Consider the following 20,637-nt stretch of genomic DNA (forward strand, 5'->3'; position numbering starts at 1 on the left):
AAAATGTGAAGTTCTTTATGGAAATCAGGGACGCCGTGTCATTCGGACTAAAGAGGAGAAGGACGACCCAAGTTGTTATCAGCGCTCAGTTCAGAAGCCTGCATCTCTGATGGTATGGGGTTGCATTAGTGCGTGTGGCATGGGCAGCTTACACATCTGGAAAGACACCATCAATGCTGAAAGGTATATTCAGGTTCTAGAGCAACATATGCTCCCATCCAGACGACGTCTCTTTCAGGGAAGACCTTGCATTTTCCAACATGACAATGCCAAACCACATACTGCATCAATTACAGCATCATGGCTGCGTAGAAGAAGGGTCCGGGTACTGAACTGGCCAGCCTGCAGTCCAGATCTTTCACCCAAAGAAAACATTTGGCGCATCATAAAACGGAAGATACGACAAAAAAGACCTAAGACAGTTGAGCAACTAGAATCCTACATTAGACAAGAATGGGTTAACATTCCTATCCCTAAACTTGAGCAACTTGTCTCCTCAGTCCCCAGACGTTTACAGACTGTTGTAAAGAGAAAAGGGGATGTCTCACAGTGGTAAACATGGCCTTGTCCCAACTTTTTTGAGATGTGTTGTTGTCATGAAATTTAAAATCACCTCATTTTTCTCTTTAAATTATACATTTTCTCAGTTTAAACATTTGATATGTCATCTATGTTCTATTCTGAATAAAATATGGAATTTTGAAACTTCCACATCATTGCATTCCGTTTTTATTTACAATTTGTACTTTGTCCCAACTTTTTGGGAATCGGGGTTGTAGTATAGTAATGGTAGCAGTAGTGTTGTAGTCAAGACCACCTAACCCAACCAAGTCATGACCAAGACCAGAGTGTATCAAGACCAAGACTTTAAGGGATTGAGACCAAGTCAAGGCCAAGACCAAGTTAGGCCAAGACCGAGTCAAGACCAGGACCAGTCCAGTGTGTGTGAAGGGGGGTGGGGAGGGGTGATGGTCATTAACAGGAAGAAAAATGTCAAATTAGCAATGAGTCACGTTATTGGTCGCATTTGAATCAGGAAATTTTACATCCAATCACAGTAACGATGTTAACAAATAAATCAGACAATGCACAGGCAATTTACTGAAATCCCCTCACTTGTGGTCTTGACCAGTCTTGAAATAAAATCCAGAGTCCTCTGTGTCCGAGACCGAAACAAGACCGAGTAAAAATGTTGTCGATTCCAAGACGAGACTGAGACCTTCAAAAAATGGCCTTGAGACTGGTCTGAAGTACTACGACACTAGGCACCAGTATGGTAGTGTAGTGGGGTGTGTTGCCAGCTCAAAGCTCCAGGGTCCCTAGTTCAAGTTCAAACTGTGTGTGTGTGTTTCCTCCTGGGTGTCTGGTTTCCTTCTATCTAAATTGGCACTATGGATGCCCTGCACCCAGTGTTTCTGTGATAGGCTCTGGATCTGTCAGAACCTTGATCAGGATAAAGGGTTTACTGTAAATTAATAAGATACTGTAAAATACTTACTATTAAATGTAGCTTGTGCAATTTTTAAGAACACATCCCACTCCAATCCCAAACTTTTGCCTTCAGTTTCTTCATTTCTTAATCAAAGGTTCCAGTCCCCAAAAACCTCCCACCCTGCCTCTGACTGAAGTCTCCATGAAAGATGAAAAATTAAATATGATTATTAAATATTCCCAAAACTGCTATTAGACTTTTATTGAACTTGGTTATCCCACATTCTACAGATACACTAAGAAAAACAAAAAATGAAACAAAAACACTGGAGCATTACTGTAAATCATAACTTGAGCATGATATTAATAAGTAGTAGGATGCAAATTTCTGAGGAACTATTTTTTTAATAATATATTTTTAGAGAAAGAAACCACAGAATTTCATGTTTTTCGGTTGAAGCAATAACAGTTCATCTGTAAAATAAGGTGGTGTTTACATTAGACCGTATCCGTCTCATTTTCGTGGCGGATGCACTGTCCGTTCACATTAAAACGCCGGGAAACGACTCCACAGGCGGAACAACTTGAATCCGCCAGGGCCCACGTATTCAATCCATTACGTATCTGATCCGGTGCTGTGTAAACATTGAGGAACGAGGATACGCTGTGCTGAGCTCTAGCTGACATCGTCATTGGACAACGTCACTGTGACATCCACCTTCCTGATTCGCTGGCGTTGGTCATGCCACGCTGGTCATGTGATGCGACTGCTGAAAAACGGCACGGACTTTCACTTCCTGCTATTTGTCCCGAATCACTGCTCGTGCGCTTCACTCGCGCGCTCTGTGAGCTGCGCAGGGCCGGAGTGCGCACCCTCCAGAGGGCACTCGCTGTTCAGGGCGGAGTGATTTGGAGCACAGGATGCCTGCGGAGCCGAGCGTATCCGTGTATTGGCGTTGCTGTGTGCACGCAAATCGTGTATTGGCGTTGCTGTGTGCACGCGAATCGTTTTAAAAACGTTAATCTGATGATCCGCTGATACGGTCTAATGTAAACACCACCTAAGATTGAGAACTCTGTCTGTCTGTCTGTCCCTGCCCTGCTCTCTCTTTCTGTCCAACTGTCTGTCTGTCTGTCTGTCTACCCCACCCCACTGTCTGTCTATCTGTCCCTGCCCCTCTGTATGTCTGTCTGTTTGTCTGCCCCTGCCCTGCTCTCTCTCTGCCCCACTGTCTGTCTGCCTGTCTGTCTACCCCACCCCACTGTCTGTCTATCTGTCTGTCTGTCTCTGCCCCTCTGTCTGTCTGTCTGTCTGCCCCTGCCCTGCTCTCTGTGCCCCACTGTCTGTCTGTCTGTCTGTCTGTCTGTCCATCTGTCTGCCCCTGCCCTGCTCTCTCTCTCTGCCCCACTGTCTGTCTGTATTGTTGGGGAGGTGGTACCAAAATGTAGCTGCTCTCTTCTGAAGGTCAGTGAGGTGAGGGTATCTCCCAAGCTCTGCCCTACAACCCAGATTAAGGGTGTTTCTGTTCACCCCTAAGATGTTCTTACAGAACTCCAAACATACAATTTCCATTTGACTTTTGTTCCAGGATTCAAAATCCTCCTTGTATTTGGTGGCCCAAATTTCACTTCCATATAGCAATCTGAGTTTTATTCATGAACTAAAAATCTTTAGCCAAAGCTTTATTGGAGGATTGAATTGAAATAGTGATTTCTTTATCATATCTTTTGCTTGCTTTTTCTGTTAAGTAATTTATAGCAGTGTCATATTGGCCAGATAAAGAAATTGTTAAACTGAAATAGCTGAGTTTTTGCACTTGTTCGAAAGTGTTTCCACCAATAATAAATTTGTATTTATTTAAGTTTAGGTTTCCAGTTTTTCTCTGAAAAACCAGTCGTCTTTTTGATATTTCCATGTTAATTGGAAGGCCCCGCTACAGTAGGTGACAGCAGTAGGAGATCATCTGCATATAGCAGGCACTTCACTTCTCTCCCCGTAACGTTTAGACCAGAGGATGATGACTCTTCGAGCTTTGTGGCCTAATTGTCTATTAAAAAAAGTTAATAAAGTTGGACTCAGGCAACATCCTTGTTCATCTCTCTCTCTCCCATTCTCTGTCCCCCTCCTCATATCATCTCTCTCACTGTCTCATACTCTCTCTGTCTCCCTCGCTTACTCTGTCTGTCTCTCTCTCTCATACTTTGTCTCTCTCTCTCTTTCTCTCTCATACTTTATTTGTCTCTCACTCGCTCATACTCTGTCTCTCTCTCACTCTCTCATTCTGTCTGTCTCCCTCTTATACTCTGTCACTCTCTCTGTGTTTCCCTCTCTTACTCTGTCTGCCTGTCTCTCTCTCTCTCTCTCTCTCTCTCATACTCTGTCTGCCTCTCTCTCTCTCTCTCTCTCTCTCTCTCATACTCTGTCTGCCTCTCTCTCTCTCTCTCATACTCTGTCTGCCTCTCTCTCTCTCTCTCATACTCTGTCTGCCTCTCTCTCTCTCATACTCTGTCTGCCTCTCTCTCTCTCTCATACTCTGTCTGCCTCTCTCTCTCTCATACTCTGTCTGCCTCTCTCTCTCTCATACTCTGTCTGCCTCTCTCTCTCTCATACTCTGTCTGCCTCTCTCTCTCTCTCTCTCATACTCTGTCTGCCTCTCTCTCTCTCTCTCATACTCTGTCTGCCTCTCTCTCTCTCTCTCATACTCTGTCTGCCTCTCTCTCTCTCTCTCATACTCTGTCTGCCTCTCTCTCTCTCTCTCTCATACTCTGTCTGCCTCTCTCTCTCATACTCTGTCTGCCTCTCTCTCTCTCATACTCTGTCTGCCTCTCTCTCTCTCATACTGTCTGCCTCTCTCTCTCTCTCTCTCTCTCTCATACTCTGTCTGCCTCTCTCTCTCTCTCTCTCTCTCATACTCTGTCTGCCTCTCTCTCTCTCTCTCATACTCTGTCTGCCTCTCTCTCTCTCTCTCTCTCTCTCTCTCATACTCTGTCTGTCTCTCTCTCTCTCTCATACTCTGTCTGTCTCTCTCTCTCTCACTCATACTCTGTCTGTCTCTCTCTCTCTCTCTCTCGCTCATTCATACTCTGCCTCTCTCTCACTCATACTCTGCCTCTCTCTCATACTTTGTCTCTCTCTCTCATACTTTATTTGTCTCTCTCTCACTCGCTCATACTGTCTCTCACTCTCTCATTCTTTCTGTCTCTCTCACTCTGTCTCTCTCTCTGAGACACACACACACACACACACACCTGTCCCCCCTCCGTCTCATACACTTCACTCTCCGTTTCCCTCTCTTACTCTGTCTGTTTGTGTCTCTCTCTCATACTCTGTCTCTCTCTTTCACTCTCTCATACTCCATCTCTCTCACACACTCTCATTCTGTCGGTCTCTCTCTCTCTGTCTCTCATACTCCATCTCTCTCACTCTGTCTGTCTCTCTCTCATACTCCATCTCTCTCACTCTGTCTCATCTTGTTTCTCGCTTTCACTCTCTCATACTCCATCTTTCTCTCTCTCTCTCTCTCTCTCTCTCTTAATCTGTCACTCTCTCTGTCTGCCCCCCTCTCTCTGACTCTTCACGGTGTTTACGGGAAATTTTGCCTGTGCATGACACATCTTCATCTGTAGCCTGTTCCCTGTTCAGCTCGGTCATCACGTGCCACACAGAATGACTGAGAGTCACAGGAAGAAGAAAAAGAAGGGGAAGAGGAAGCAGAAATCCTCAGACGATTATATATCCCACTGAGTAGGGCAGTGAGGAGATTACTGAGCTTGATCTGAAGATGTTATTAATAAGATAGTAATAAGACAGAGGCTGGAAGTTATTGTACAAACCTGCAGGTCATTCATACACATTCTCATTATAACAGTGTGAGGGTTTAAACAAGCCCAGTCTGGTGCTGCTGGAAAGGCACTGTACCATTCTCCCCAAGGCACTGTACCATTCTCCCCAAGGCACTGTACCATTCTCCCCCAAGGCACTGTACCATTCTCCCCAAGGCACTGTACCATTCTCCCCAAGGCACTGTACCATTCTCCCCCAAGGCACTGTACCATTCTCCCCCAAGGCACTGTACCATTCTCCCCAAGGCACTGTACCATTCTCCCCAAGGCACTGTACAATGCTCTCCAAAGTACTGTACCATTCTCCCCAAGGCACTGTACCATTCTCTCCAAAACACTGTACCATTCTCCCCAAGGCACTGTACCATTCTCCCCAAGGCACTGTACAATGCTCTCCAAAGTACTGTACCATTCTCCCCAAGGCACTGTACCATTCTCTCCAAAGCACTGTACCATTCTCTCCAAAGCACTGTACCATTCTCCCCAAGGCACTGTACCATTCTCCCCAAGGCACTGTACCATTCTCCCCAAGGCACTGTACCATTCTCCCCCAAGGCACTGTACCATTCTCCCCCAAGGCACTGTACCATTCTCCCCAAGGCACTGTACCATTCTCCCCAAGGCACTGTACCATTCTCCCCAAGGCACTGTACCATTCTCCCCAAGGCACTGTACCATTCTCCCCCAAGGCACTGTACCATTCTCCCCAAGGCACTGTACAATGCTCTCCAAAGTACTGTACCATTCTCCCCAAGGCACTGTACCATTCTCTCCAAAGCACTGTACCATTCTCCCCAAGGCACTGTACCATTCTCTCCAAAGCACTGTACCATTCTCCCCAAGGCACTGTACCATTCTCTCTAAAGCACTGTACCATTCTCTCTAAAGCACTGTACCATTCTCTCTAAAGCACTGTACCATTCTCTCTAAAGCACTGTACCATTCTCTCTAAAGCACTGTACCATTCTCTCTAAAGCACTGTACCATTCTCTCTAAAGCACTGTACCATTCTCTTTAAAGCACTGTACCATTCTCTCTAAAGCACTGTACCATTCTCTCTAATGCACTGTATCATTCTCTCTAAAGCACTGTCTGTACTATTCTCTCTAAAGCACTGTACCATTCTCTCTAAAGCACTGTCTGTACTACAACCACGATTCCAAAAAAGTTGGGACAAAGTACAAATTGTAAATAAAAACGGAATGCAATAATTTACAAATCTCGAAAACTGATATTGTATTCACAATAGAACATAGACAACATATCAAATGTCGAAAGTGAGACATTTTGAAATTTCATGCCAAATATTGGCTCATTTGAAATTTCATGACAGCAACACATCTCAAAAAAGTTGGGACAGGGGCAATAAGAGGCTGGAAAAGTTAAAAGGTACAAAAAAGGAACAGCTGGAGGACCAAATTGCAACTCATTAGGTCAACTGGCAATAGGTCATTAATATGATTGGGTATAAAAAGAGCATCTTGGAGTGGCAGCGGCTCTCAGAAGTAAAGATGGGAAGAGGATCACCAATCCCCCTAATTCTGCGCCGACAAATAGTGGAGCAATATCAGAAAGGAGTTCGACAGTGTAAAATTGCAAAGAGTTTGAACATATTATCATCTACAGTGCATAATATCATCAAAAGATTCAGAGAATCTGGAAGAATCTCTGTGCGTAAGGGTCAAGGCCGGAAAACCATACTGGGTGCCCGGGATCTTCGGGCCCTTAGACGGCACTGCATCACATACAGGCATGCTTCTGTATTGGAAATCACAAAATGGGCTCAGGAATATTTCCAGAGAACATTATCTGTGAACACAATTCACCGTGCCATCCGCCGTTGCCAGCTAAAACTCTATAGTTCAAAGAAGAAGCCGTATCTAAACATGATCCAGAAGCGCAGACGTCTTCTCTGGGCCAAGGCTCATTTAAAATGGACTGTGGCAAAGTGGAAAACTGTTCTGTGGTCAGACAAATCAAAATTTGAAGTTCTTTATGGAAATCAGGGACGCCGTGTCATTCGGACTAAAGAGGAGAAGGACGACCCAAGTTGTTATCAGCGCTCAGTTCAGAAGCCTGCATCTCTGATGGTATGGGGTTGCATTAGTGCGTGTGGCATGGGCAGCTTACACATCTGGAAAGACACCATCAATGCTGAACGGTATATCCAGGTTCTAGACCAACATATGCTCCCATCCAGACGACGTCTCTTTCAGGGAAGACCTTGCATTTTCCAACATGACAATGCCAAACCACATACTGCATCAATTACAGCATCATGGCTGCGTAGAAGAAGGGTCCGAGTACTGAACTGGCCAGCCTGCAGTCCAGATCTTTCACCCATAGAAAACATTTGGCGCATCATAAAACGGAAGATATGACAAAAAAGACCTAAGACAGTTGAGCAACTAGAATCCTACATTAGACAAGAATGGGTTAACATTCCTATCCCTAAACTTGAGCAACTTGTCTCCTCAGTCCCCAGACGTTTACAGACTGTTGTAAGGAGAAAAGGGGATGTCTCACAGTGGTAAACGTGGCCTTGTCCCAACTTTTTTGAGATGTGTTGTTGTCATGAAATTTTAAATCACCTAATTTTTCTCTTTAAATGATACATTTTCTCAGTTTAAACATTTGATATGTCATCTATGTTCTAAAGCACTGTACCATTCTCTCTAAAGCACTGTACTATTCTCTCTAAAGCACTGTCTGTACTATTCTCTCTAAAGCACTGTACCATTCTCTCTAAAGCACTGTACCATTCTCTCTAAAGCACTGTACCATTCTCTCTAAAGCACTGTCTGTACTATTCTCTCTAAAGCACTGTACCACTCTCTCTAAAGCACTGTACCACTCTCTCTAAAGCACTGTACTATTCTCTCTAAAGCACTGTACCACTCTCTCTAAAGCACTGTACCATTCTCTCTAAAGCACTGTACCATTCTCTCTAAAGCACTGTCTGTACTATTCTCTCTAAAGCACTGTACCACTCTCTCTAAAGCACTGTACCACTCTCTCTAAAGCACTGTACTATTCTCTCTAAAGCACTGTACCACTCTCTCTAAAGCACTGTACCATTCTCTCTAAAGCACTGTACCATTCTCTCTAAAGCACTGTCTGTACTATTCTCTCTAAAGCACTGTACCACTCTCTCTAAAGCACTGTACCACTCTCTCTAAAGCACTGTACTATTCTCTCTAAAGCACTGTACCACTCTCTCTAAAGCACTGTACCATTCTCTCTAAAGCACTGTACCATTCTCTCTAAAGCACTGTCTGTACTATTCTCTCTAAAGCACTGTACCACTCTCTCTAAAGCACTGTACCACTCTCTCTAAAGCACTGTACTATTCTCTCTAAAGCACTGTACCACTCTCTCTAAAGCACTGTACCACTCTCTCTAAAGCACTGTACTATTCTCTCTAAAGCACTGTACCACTCTCTCTAAAGCACTGTACCATTCTCTCTAAAGCACTGTACCATTCTCTCTAAAGCACTGTCTGTACTATTCTCTCTAAAGCACTGTACCACTCTCTCTAAAGCACTGTACTATTCTCTCTAAAGCACTGTACCATTCTCTCTAAAGCACTGTACCATTCTCTCTAAAGCACTGTACCACTCTCTCTAAAGCACTGTACTATTCTCTCTAAAGCACTGTACTATTCTCTCTAAAGCACTGTACCATTCTCTCTAAAGCACTGTACCATTCTCTCTAAAGCACTGTCTGTACTATTCTCTCTAAAGCACTGTACCACTCTCTCTAAAGCACTGTACTATTCTCTCTAAAGCACTGTACCATTCTCTCTAAAGCACTGTACTATTCTCTCTAAAGCACTGTACTATTCTCTCTAAAGCACTGTACCATTCTCTCTAAAGCACTGTACTATTCTCTCTAAAGCACTGTACCATTCTCTCTAAAGCACTGTACCATTCTCTCTAAAGCACTGTCTGTACTATTCTCTCTAAAGCACTGTACCACTCTCTCTAAAGCACTGTACTATTCTCTCTAAAGCACTGTACCATTCTCTCTAAAGCACTGTACTATTCTCTCTAAAGCACTGTACCATTCTCTCTAAAGCACTGTACTATTCTCTCTAAAGCACTGTACCATTCTCTCTAAAGCACTGTACTATTCTCTCTAAAGCACTGTACCACTCTCTCTAAAGCACTGTACTATTCTCTCTAAAGCACTGTACCATTCTCTCTAAAGCACTGTACCATTCTCTCTAAAGCACTGTACCATTCTCTCTAAAGCACTGTACCATTCTCTCTAAAGCACTGTACCATTCTCTCTAAAGCACTGTACCATTCTCTCTAAAGCACTGTCTGTACTATTCTCTCTAAAGCACTGTACCACTCTCTCTAAAGCACTGTACCATTCTCTCTAAAGCACTGGACTATTCTCTCTAAAGCACTGTACCATTCTCTCTAAAGCACTGTACTATTCTCTCTAAAGCACTGTACCATTCTCTCTAAAGCACTGTACCACTCTCTCTAAAGCACTGTACTATTCTCTCTAAAGCACTGTACCATTCTCTCTAAAGCACTGTACTATTCTCTCTAAAGCACTGTACCATTCTCTCTAAAGCACTGTACTATTCTCTCTAAAGCACTGTACCATTCTCTCTAAAGCACTGTACCATTCTCTCTAAAGCACTGTCTGTACTATTCTCTCTAAAGCACTGTACCACTCTCTCTAAAGCACTGTACTATTCTCTCTAAAGCACTGTACCATTCTCTCTAAAGCACTGTACTATTCTCTCTAAAGCACTGTACCATTCTCTCTAAAGCACTGTACTATTCTCTCTAAAGCACTGTACCATTCTCTCTAAAGCACTGTACCATTCTCTCTAAAGCACTGTACCATTCTCTCTAAAGCACTGTACCATTCTCTCTAAAGCACTGTACCATTCTCTCTAAAGCACTGTACCATTCTCTCTAAAGCACTGTACCATTCTCTCTAAAGCACTGTACCATTCTCTCTAAAGCACTGTACCATTCTCTCTAAAGCACTGTACCATTCTCTCTAAAGCACTGTACCATTCTCTCTAAAGCACTGTACTATTCTCTCTAAAGCACTGTACCATTCTCTCTAAAGCACTGTACCATTCTCTCTAAAGCACTGTACCATTCTCTCTAAAGCACTGTACCATTCTCTCTAAAGCACTGTACCATTCTCTCTAAAGCACTGTCTGTACTATTCTCTCTAAAGCACTGTACTATTCTCTCTAAAGCACTGTACCATTCTCTCTAAAGCACTGTACTATTCTCTCTAAAGCACTGTACCATTCTCTCTAAAGCACTGTCTGTACTATTCTCTCTAAAGCACTGTACCACTCTCTCTAAAGCACTGTACTATTCTCTCTAAAGCACTGTACCATTCTCTCTAAAGCACTGTACTATTCTCTCTAAAGCACTGTACCATTCTCTCTAAAGCACTGTACTATTCTCTCTAAAGCACTGTACCATTCTCTCTAAAGCACTGTACCATTCTCTCTAAAGCACTGTACCATTCTCTCTAAAGCACTGTACTATTCTCTCTAAAGCACTGTACCATTCTCTCTAAAGCACTGTACCATTCTCTCTAAAGCACTGTACCATTCTCTCTAAAGCACTGTACCACTCTCTCTAAAGCACTGTACTATTCTCTCTAAAGCACTGTACCATTCTCTCTAAAGCACTGTACCATTCTCTCTAAAGCACTGTACCATTCTCTCTAAAGCACTGTACCATTCTCTCTAAAGCACTGTCTGTACTATTCTCTCTAAAGCACTGTACCACTCTCTCTAAAGCACTGTACCATTCTCTCTAAAGCACTGGACTATTCTCTCTAAAGCACTGTACCATTCTCTCTAAAGCACTGTACCACTCTCTCTAAAGCACTGTACTATTCTCTCTAAAGCACTGTACCATTCTCTCTAAAGCACTGTACTATTCTCTCTAAAGCACTGTACTATTCTCTCTAAAGCACTGTACCATTCTCTCTAAAGCACTGTACCACTCTCTCTAAAGCACTGTACTATTCTCTCTAAAGCACTGTACCATTCTCTCTAAAGCACTGTACTATTCTCTCTAAAGCACTGTACCATTCTCTCTAAAGCACTGTACCATTCTCTCTAAAGCACTGTACTATTCTCTCTAAAGCACTGTACCATTCTCTCTAAAGCACTGTCTGTACTATTCTCTCTAAAGCACTGTACCACTCTCTCTAAAGCACTGTACTATTCTCTCTAAAGCACTGTACCATTCTCTCTAAAGCACTGTACTATTCTCTCTAAAGCACTGTACCATTCTCTCTAAAGCACTGTACTATTCTCTCTAAAGCACTGTACCATTCTCTCTAAAGCACTGTACCATTCTCTCTAAAGCACTGTACCATTCTCTCTAAAGCACTGTACTATTCTCTCTAAAGCACTGTACCATTCTCTCTAAAGCACTGTACCATTCTCTCTAAAGCACTGTACCATTCTCTCTAAAGCACTGTACCACTCTCTCTAAAGCACTGTACTATTCTCTCTAAAGCACTGTACCATTCTCTCTAAAGCACTGTACCATTCTCTCTAAAGCACTGTACCATTCTCTCTAAAGCACTGTACCATTCTCTCTAAAGCACTGTCTGTACTATTCTCTCTAAAGCACTGTACCACTCTCTCTAAAGCACTGTACCATTCTCTCTAAAGCACTGGACTATTCTCTCTAAAGCACTGTACCATTCTCTCTAAAGCACTGTATTATTCTCTCTAAAGCACTGTACCATTCTCTCTAAAGCACTGTACCACTCTCTCTAAAGCACTGTACTATTCTCTCTAAAGCACTGTACCATTCTCTCTAAAGCACTGTACTATTCTCTCTAAAGCACTGTACCATTCTCTCTAAAGCACTGTACTATTCTCTCTAAAGCACTGTACCATTCTCTCTAAAGCACTGTACCATTCTCTCTAAAGCACTGTCTGTACTATTCTCTCTAAAGCACTGTACCACTCTCTCTAAAGCACTGTACTATTCTCTCTAAAGCACTGTACCATTCTCTCTAAAGCACTGTACTATTCTCTCTAAAGCACTGTACCATTCTCTCTAAAGCACTGTACTATTCTCTCTAAAGCACTGTACCATTCTCTCTAAAGCACTGTACCATTCTCTCTAAAGCACTGTACCATTCTCTCTAAAGCACTGTACTATTCTCTCTAAAGCACTGTACCATTCTCTCTAAAGCACTGTACCATTCTCTCTAAAGCACTGTACTATTCTCTCTAAAGCACTGTACCATTCTCTCTAAAGCACTGTACTATTCTCTCTAAAGCACTGTACCATTCTCTCTAAAGCACTGTACTATTCTCTCTAAAGCACTGTACCATTCTCTCTAAAGCACTGTACCATTCTCTCTAAAGCACTGTACCATTCTCTCTAAAGCACTGTACTATTCTCTCTAAAGCACTGTACTATTCTCTCTAAAGCACTGTACCATTCTCTCTAAAGCACTGTACTATTCTCTCTAAAGCACTGTACCATTCTCTCTAAAGCACTGTACTATTCTCTCTAAAGCACTGTACCATTCTCTCTAAAGCACTGTACTATTCTCTCTAAAGCACTGTACCATTCTCTCTAAAGCACTGTACCACTCTCTCTAAAGCACTGTACCACTCTCTCTAAAGCACTGTACCATTCTCTCTAAAGCACTGTACCATTCTCTCTAAAGCACTGTACCACTCTCTCTAAAGCACTGTACTATTCTCTCTAAAGCACTGTACCATTCTCTCTAAAGCACTGTACCATTCTCTCTAAAGCACTGTACCATTCTCTCTAAAGCACTGTACTATTCTCTCTAAAGCACTGTACCATTCTCTCTAAAGCACTGTACCATTCTCTCTAAAGCACTGTACCATTCTCTCTAAAGCACTGTACCATTCTCTCTAAAGCACTGTACCATTCTCTCTAAAGCACTGTACTATTCTCTCTAAAGCACTGTACCATTCTCTCTAAAGCACTGTACTAGTCTCTCTAAAGCACTGTACTATTCTCTCTAAAGCACTGTACCACTCTCTCTAAAGCACTGTACTATTCTCTCTAAAGCACTGTACCACTCTCTCTAAAGCACTGTACCATTCTCTCTAAAGCACTGTACCACTCTCTCTAAAGCACTGTACCATTCTCTCTAAAGCACTGTACCATTCTCTCTAAAGCACTGTACTATTCTCTCTAAAGCACTGTACCATTCTCTCTAAAGCACTGTCTGTACTATTCTCTCTAAAGCACTGTACTATTCTCTCTAAAGCACTGTACTATTCTCTCTAAAGCACTGTACCATTCTCTCTAAAGCACTGTACCATTCTCTCTAAAGCACTGTACCATTCTCTCTAAAGCACTGTACCATTCTCTCTAAAGCACTGTCTGTACTATTCTCTCTAAAGCACTGTACCACTCTCTCTAAAGCACTGTACTATTCTCTCTAAAGCACTGTACCATTCTCTCTAAAGCACTGTACTGTTCTCTCTAAAGCACTGTACCATTCTCTCTAAAGCACTGTACCATTCTCTCTAAAGCACTGTACTATTCTCTCTAAAGCACTGTACCACTCTCTCTAAAGCACTGTACCACTCTCTCTAAAGCACTGTACCACTCTCTCTAAAGCACTGTACCATTCTCTCTAAAGCACTGTACCATTCTCTCTAAAGCACTGTACTATTCTCTCTAAAGCACTGTACCATTCTCTCTAAAGCACTGTATCATTCTCTCTAAAGCACTGTACCACTCTCTCTAAAGCACTGTACTATTCTCTCTAAAGCACTGTACCATTCTCTCTAAAGCACTGTACCATTCTCTCTAAAGCACTGTACCATTCTCTCTAAAGCACTGTACTATTCTCTCTAAAGCACTGTACCATTCTCTCTAAAGCACTGTACCATTCTCTCTAAAGCACTGTACCATTCTCTCTAAAGCACTGTACTATTCTCTCTAAAGCACTGTACCATTCTCTCTAAAGCACTGTACTATTCTCTCTAAAGCACTGTACTATTCTCTCTAAAGCACTGTACCACTCTCTCTAAAGCACTGTACTATTCTCTCTAAAGCACTGTACCATTCTCTCTAAAGCACTGTACCATTCTCTCTAAAGCACTGTACTATTCTCTCTAAAGCACTGTACCACTCTCTCTAAAGCACTGTACTATTCTCTCTAAAGCACTGTACCATTCTCTCTAAAGCACTGTACTATTCTCTCTAAAGCACTGTACCACTCTCTCTAAAGCACTGTACTATTCTCTCTAAAGCACTGTACCACTCTCTCTAAAGCACTGTACTATTCTCTCTAAAGCACTGTACCATTCTCTCTAAAGCACTGTACCATTCTCTCTAAAGCACTGTACCATTCTCTCTAAAGCACTGTACTATTCTCTCTAAAGCACTGTACCATTCTCTCTAAAGCACTGTACCATTCTCTCTAAAGCACTGTACTATTCTCTCTAAAGCACTGTACCATTCTCTCTAAAGCACTGTACTATTCTCTCTAAAGCACTGTACTATTCTCTCTAAAGCACTGTACCACTCTCTCTAAAGCACTGTACTATTCTCTCTAAAGCACTGTACCACTCTCTCTAAAGCACTGTACCATTCTCTCTAAAGCACTGTACCATTCTCTCTAAAGCACTGTACCATTCTCTCTAAAGCACTGTACCATTCTCTCTAAAGCACTGTACTATTCTCTCTAAAGCACTGTACCACTCTCTCTAAAGCACTGTACTATTCTCTCTAAAGCACTGTACCACTCTCTCTAAAGCACTGTACTATTCTCTCTAAAGCACTGTACCATTCTCTCTAAAGCACTGTACCATTCTCTCTAAAGCACTGTACCATTCTCTCTAAAGCACTGTACTATTCTCTCTAAAGCACTGTACCATTCTCTCTAAAGCACTGTACCATTCTCTCTAAAGCACTGTACCATTCTCTCTAAAGCACTGTACTATTCTCTCTAAAGCACTGTACCATTCTCTCTAAAGCACTGTACTATTCTCTCTAAAGCACTGTACTATTCTCTCTAAAGCACTGTACCACTCTCTCTAAAGCACTGTACTATTCTCTCTAAAGCACTGTACCACTCTCTCTAAAGCACTGTACCATTCTCTCTAAAGCACTGTACCATTCTCTCTAAAGCACTGTACCACTCTCTCTAAAGCACTGTACTATTCTCTCTAAAGCACTGTACCATTCTCTCTAAAGCACTGTACCATTCTCTCTAAAGCACTGTACTATTCTCTCTAAAGCACTGTACCACTCTCTCTAAAGCACTGTACTATTCTCTCTAAAGCACTGTACCATTCTCTCTAAAGCACTGTACTATTCTCTCTAAAGCACTGTACTATTCTCTCTAAAGCACTGTACCACTCTCTCTAAAGCACTGTACTATTCTCTCTAAAGCACTGTACCATTCTCTCTAAAGCACTGTACCATTCTCTCTAAAGCACTGTACCATTCTCTCTAAAGCACTGTACTATTCTCTCTAAAGCACTGTACCATTCTCTCTAAAGCACTGTACCATTCTCTCTAAAGCACTGTACCATTCTCTCTAAAGCACTGTACCATTCTCTCTAAAGCACTGTACCATTCTCTCTAAAGCACTGTACCATTCTCTCTAAAGCACTGTACTATTCTCTCTAAAGCACTGTACCATTCTCTCTAAAGCACTGTACTATTCTCTCTAAAGCACTGTACTATTCTCTCTAAAGCACTGTACCACTCTCTCTAAAGCACTGTACTATTCTCTCTAAAGCACTGTACCACTCTCTCTAAAGCACTGTACCATTCTCTCTAAAGCACTGTACCATTCTCTCTAAAGCACTGTACCATTCTCTCTAAAGCACTGTACTATTCTCTCTAAAGCACTGTACCATTCTCTCTAAAGCACTGTACCATTCTCTCTAAAGCACTGTACTATTCTCTCTAAAGCACTGTACCATTCTCTCTAAAGCACTGTACTATTCTCTCTAAAGCACTGTACTATTCTCTCTAAAGCACTGTACCACTCTCTCTAAAGCACTGTACTATTCTCTCTAAAGCACTGTACCACTCTCTCTAAAGCACTGTACCATTCTCTCTAAAGCACTGTACCATTCTCTCTAAAGCACTGTACCATTCTCTCTAAAGCACTGTACCATTCTCTCTAAAGCACTGTACCACTCTCTCTAAAGCACTGTACTATTCTCTCTAAAGCACTGTACCACTCTCTCTAAAGCACTGTACTATTCTCTCTAAAGCACTGTACCATTCTCTCTAAAGCACTGTACCATTCTCTCTAAAGCACTGTACCATTCTCTCTAAAGCACTGTACTATTCTCTCTAAAGCACTGTACCATTCTCTCTAAAGCACTGTACCATTCTCTCTAAAGCACTGTACCATTCTCTCTAAAGCACTGTACTATTCTCTCTAAAGCACTGTACCATTCTCTCTAAAGCACTGTACTATTCTCTCTAAAGCACTGTACTATTCTCTCTAAAGCACTGTACCACTCTCTCTAAAGCACTGTACTATTCTCTCTAAAGCACTGTACCACTCTCTCTAAAGCACTGTACCATTCTCTCTAAAGCACTGTACCATTCTCTCTAAAGCACTGTACCACTCTCTCTAAAGCACTGTACTATTCTCTCTAAAGCACTGTACCATTCTCTCTAAAGCACTGTACCATTCTCTCTAAAGCACTGTACTATTCTCTCTAAAGCACTGTACCACTCTCTCTAAAGCACTGTACTATTCTCTCTAAAGCACTGTACCATTCTCTCTAAAGCACTGTACTATTCTCTCTAAAGCACTGTACTATTCTCTCTAAAGCACTGTACCACTCTCTCTAAAGCACTGTACTATTCTCTCTAAAGCACTGTACCATTCTCTCTAAAGCACTGTACCATTCTCTCTAAAGCACTGTACCATTCTCTCTAAAGCACTGTACTATTCTCTCTAAAGCACTGTACCATTCTCTCTAAAGCACTGTACCATTCTCTCTAAAGCACTGTACTATTCTCTCTAAAGCACTGTACTATTCTCTCTAAAGCACTGTACCACTCTCTCTAAAGCACTGTACTATTCTCTCTAAAGCACTGTACCACTCTCTCTAAAGCACTGTACCATTCTCTCTAAAGCACTGTACCATTCTCTCTAAAGCACTGTACCATTCTCTCTAAAGCACTGTACCATTCTCTCTAAAGCACTGTACTATTCTCTCTAAAGCACTGTACCACTCTCTCTAAAGCACTGTACTATTCTCTCTAAAGCACTGTACCACTCTCTCTAAAGCACTGTACTATTCTCTCTAAAGCACTGTACCATTCTCTCTAAAGCACTGTACCATTCTCTCTAAAGCACTGTACCACTCTCTCTAAAGCACTGTACTATTCTCTCTAAAGCACTGTACCACTCTCTCTAAAGCACTGTACCATTCTCTCTAAAGCACTGTACCATTCTCTCTAAAGCACTGTACCATTCTCTCTAAAGCACTGTACCATTCTCTCTAAAGCACTGTACTATTCTCTCTAAAGCACTGTACCACTCTCTCTAAAGCACTGTACTATTCTCTCTAAAGCACTGTACCACTCTCTCTAAAGCACTGTACTATTCTCTCTAAAGCACTGTACCATTCTCTCTAAAGCACTGTACCATTCTCTCTAAAGCACTGTACCATTCTCTCTAAAGCACTGTACTATTCTCTCTAAAGCACTGTACCATTCTCTCTAAAGCACTGTACCATTCTCTCTAAAGCACTGTACCATTCTCTCTAAAGCACTGTACTATTCTCTCTAAAGCACTGTACCATTCTCTCTAAAGCACTGTACTATTCTCTCTAAAGCACTGTACTATTCTCTCTAAAGCACTGTACCACTCTCTCTAAAGCACTGTACTATTCTCTCTAAAGCACTGTACCACTCTCTCTAAAGCACTGTACCATTCTCTCTAAAGCACTGTACCATTCTCTCTAAAGCACTGTACCACTCTCTCTAAAGCACTGTACTATTCTCTCTAAAGCACTGTACCATTCTCTCTAAAGCACTGTACCATTCTCTCTAAAGCACTGTACTATTCTCTCTAAAGCACTGTACCACTCTCTCTAAAGCACTGTACTATTCTCTCTAAAGCACTGTACCATTCTCTCTAAAGCACTGTACTATTCTCTCTAAAGCACTGTACTATTCTCTCTAAAGCACTGTACCACTCTCTCTAAAGCACTGTACTATTCTCTCTAAAGCACTGTACCATTCTCTCTAAAGCACTGTACCATTCTCTCTAAAGCACTGTACCATTCTCTCTAAAGCACTGTACTATTCTCTCTAAAGCACTGTACCATTCTCTCTAAAGCACTGTACCATTCTCTCTAAAGCACTGTACCATTCTCTCTAAAGCACTGTACCATTCTCTCTAAAGCACTGTACCATTCTCTCTAAAGCACTGTACCATTCTCTCTAAAGCACTGTACTATTCTCTCTAAAGCACTGTACCATTCTCTCTAAAGCACTGTACTATTCTCTCTAAAGCACTGTACTATTCTCTCTAAAGCACTGTACCACTCTCTCTAAAGCACTGTACTATTCTCTCTAAAGCACTGTACCACTCTCTCTAAAGCACTGTACCATTCTCTCTAAAGCACTGTACCATTCTCTCTAAAGCACTGTACCATTCTCTCTAAAGCACTGTACTATTCTCTCTAAAGCACTGTACCATTCTCTCTAAAGCACTGTACCATTCTCTCTAAAGCACTGTACTATTCTCTCTAAAGCACTGTACCATTCTCTCTAAAGCACTGTACTATTCTCTCTAAAGCACTGTACTATTCTCTCTAAAGCACTGTACCACTCTCTCTAAAGCACTGTACTATTCTCTCTAAAGCACTGTACCACTCTCTCTAAAGCACTGTACCATTCTCTCTAAAGCACTGTACCATTCTCTCTAAAGCACTGTACCATTCTCTCTAAAGCACTGTACCATTCTCTCTAAAGCACTGTACCACTCTCTCTAAAGCACTGTACTATTCTCTCTAAAGCACTGTACCATTCTCTCTAAAGCACTGTACCATTCTCTCTAAAGCACTGTACTATTCTCTCTAAAGCACTGTACCACTCTCTCTAAAGCACTGTACTATTCTCTCTAAAGCACTGTACCATTCTCTCTAAAGCACTGTACCATTCTCTCTAAAGCACTGTACCATTCTCTCTAAAGCACTGTACTATTCTCTCTAAAGCACTGTACCATTCTCTCTAAAGCACTGTACCATTCTCTCTAAAGCACTGTACCATTCTCTCTAAAGCACTGTACCATTCTCTCTAAAGCACTGTACCATTCTCTCTAAAGCACTGTACTATTCTCTCTAAAGCACTGTACCATTCTCTCTAAAGCACTGTACTATTCTCTCTAAAGCACTGTACTATTCTCTCTAAAGCACTGTACCACTCTCTCTAAAGCACTGTACCATTCTCTCTAAAGCACTGTACCACTCTCTCTAAAGCACTGTACCATTCTCTCTAAAGCACTGTACCATTCTCTCTAAAGCACTGTACTATTCTCTCTAAAGCACTGTACCATTCTCTGCATCCTCTACTCGGATGGAGCCTTTTGTGTGCGTCCTGGACCCGTGAAGACTCCGCCCATCGCATCTGTGCCACGCCCAGCTCACACACGGCTGACGGGTCTCCCATTGGTCTGAAAGAAGTGGGCGGAGTCCTGTATATGACTCACGCGCCTGGCTCACATCCCCCCGCCTCCTCGCCCTAAATATGCGTTTCATTCTCTCCGGGTTTACTACTCCACTGTTCACCCAGCGGGACTCGCGGTCGGAGACACACCTAATCCGACAGAAGTGCCTGAAAGAAACACATGCGTCTTCTGCGGCCGCCCAGCTCAGCTTCGACAGAGAAGTGCGCTTTAAAGTGAAAGAAATATTCATAATAATCACAATAATAACAGCAAGGTACGTGTCAGAAAGGTTTGACTCGCACGCGCGTCTATTATGTTGATTTGTGCTGCGCATGCGCTGTGTTGAGTTGAAATGAAATGCCATTTTGCATGCTTTATTTATTTCTAAACATCACACTGAAACTTTCTGCTCTGACAGTGGGGAGGGTTTCAGACGGGGTTAATGGGGTGGAACTGGAACAATAGTTTGAAAAAAAAAACAAGCAAAACCAAACCAAAAGCTGTATTTCCGCGTGCTTTTCTGCTTAATAGCTTTGCTTTTGTTAGTAAACTCCAGCAGGTCATGAGTTCTAGACCTGTGTGTGGTGTTCAAAGCGTGCCTTTAGGCAAACCACTGATTTTGCATTACAAAACTGAGAACATTTAATAAGATATACACTTGCTTGTCAGGTTTCTGTACTGTACCTCTGTGTGTGT

At 42.2% G+C, this 20,637-nt stretch overlaps 1 protein-coding gene across 3 annotated transcripts in view; it reads left to right on the forward strand.

Moving 5' to 3' along the window:
• Positions 1-20,637, forward strand: part of LOC132887900 (protein FAM107B-like) — a 338,230-nt gene that overhangs the window by 242,553 nt on the left and 75,040 nt on the right. For 2 of the 3 annotated variants that reach the window (XM_060923678.1, XM_060923679.1), the window contains exon 1: positions 20,043-20,215. The exons of the other annotated variant lie outside the window; for it this stretch is intronic. The gene's annotated coding sequence lies outside the window, so the exon portion shown is untranslated. Of the gene's footprint in view, positions 1-20,042; positions 20,216-20,637 lie in introns of those variants that run through there. 3 annotated transcript variants of the gene reach the window in all.

This window comes from Neoarius graeffei, chromosome 6 (assembly GCF_027579695.1).
Source record: "Neoarius graeffei isolate fNeoGra1 chromosome 6, fNeoGra1.pri, whole genome shotgun sequence".
Classification (NCBI taxonomy): Eukaryota; Metazoa; Chordata; class Actinopteri; order Siluriformes; family Ariidae; genus Neoarius; species Neoarius graeffei.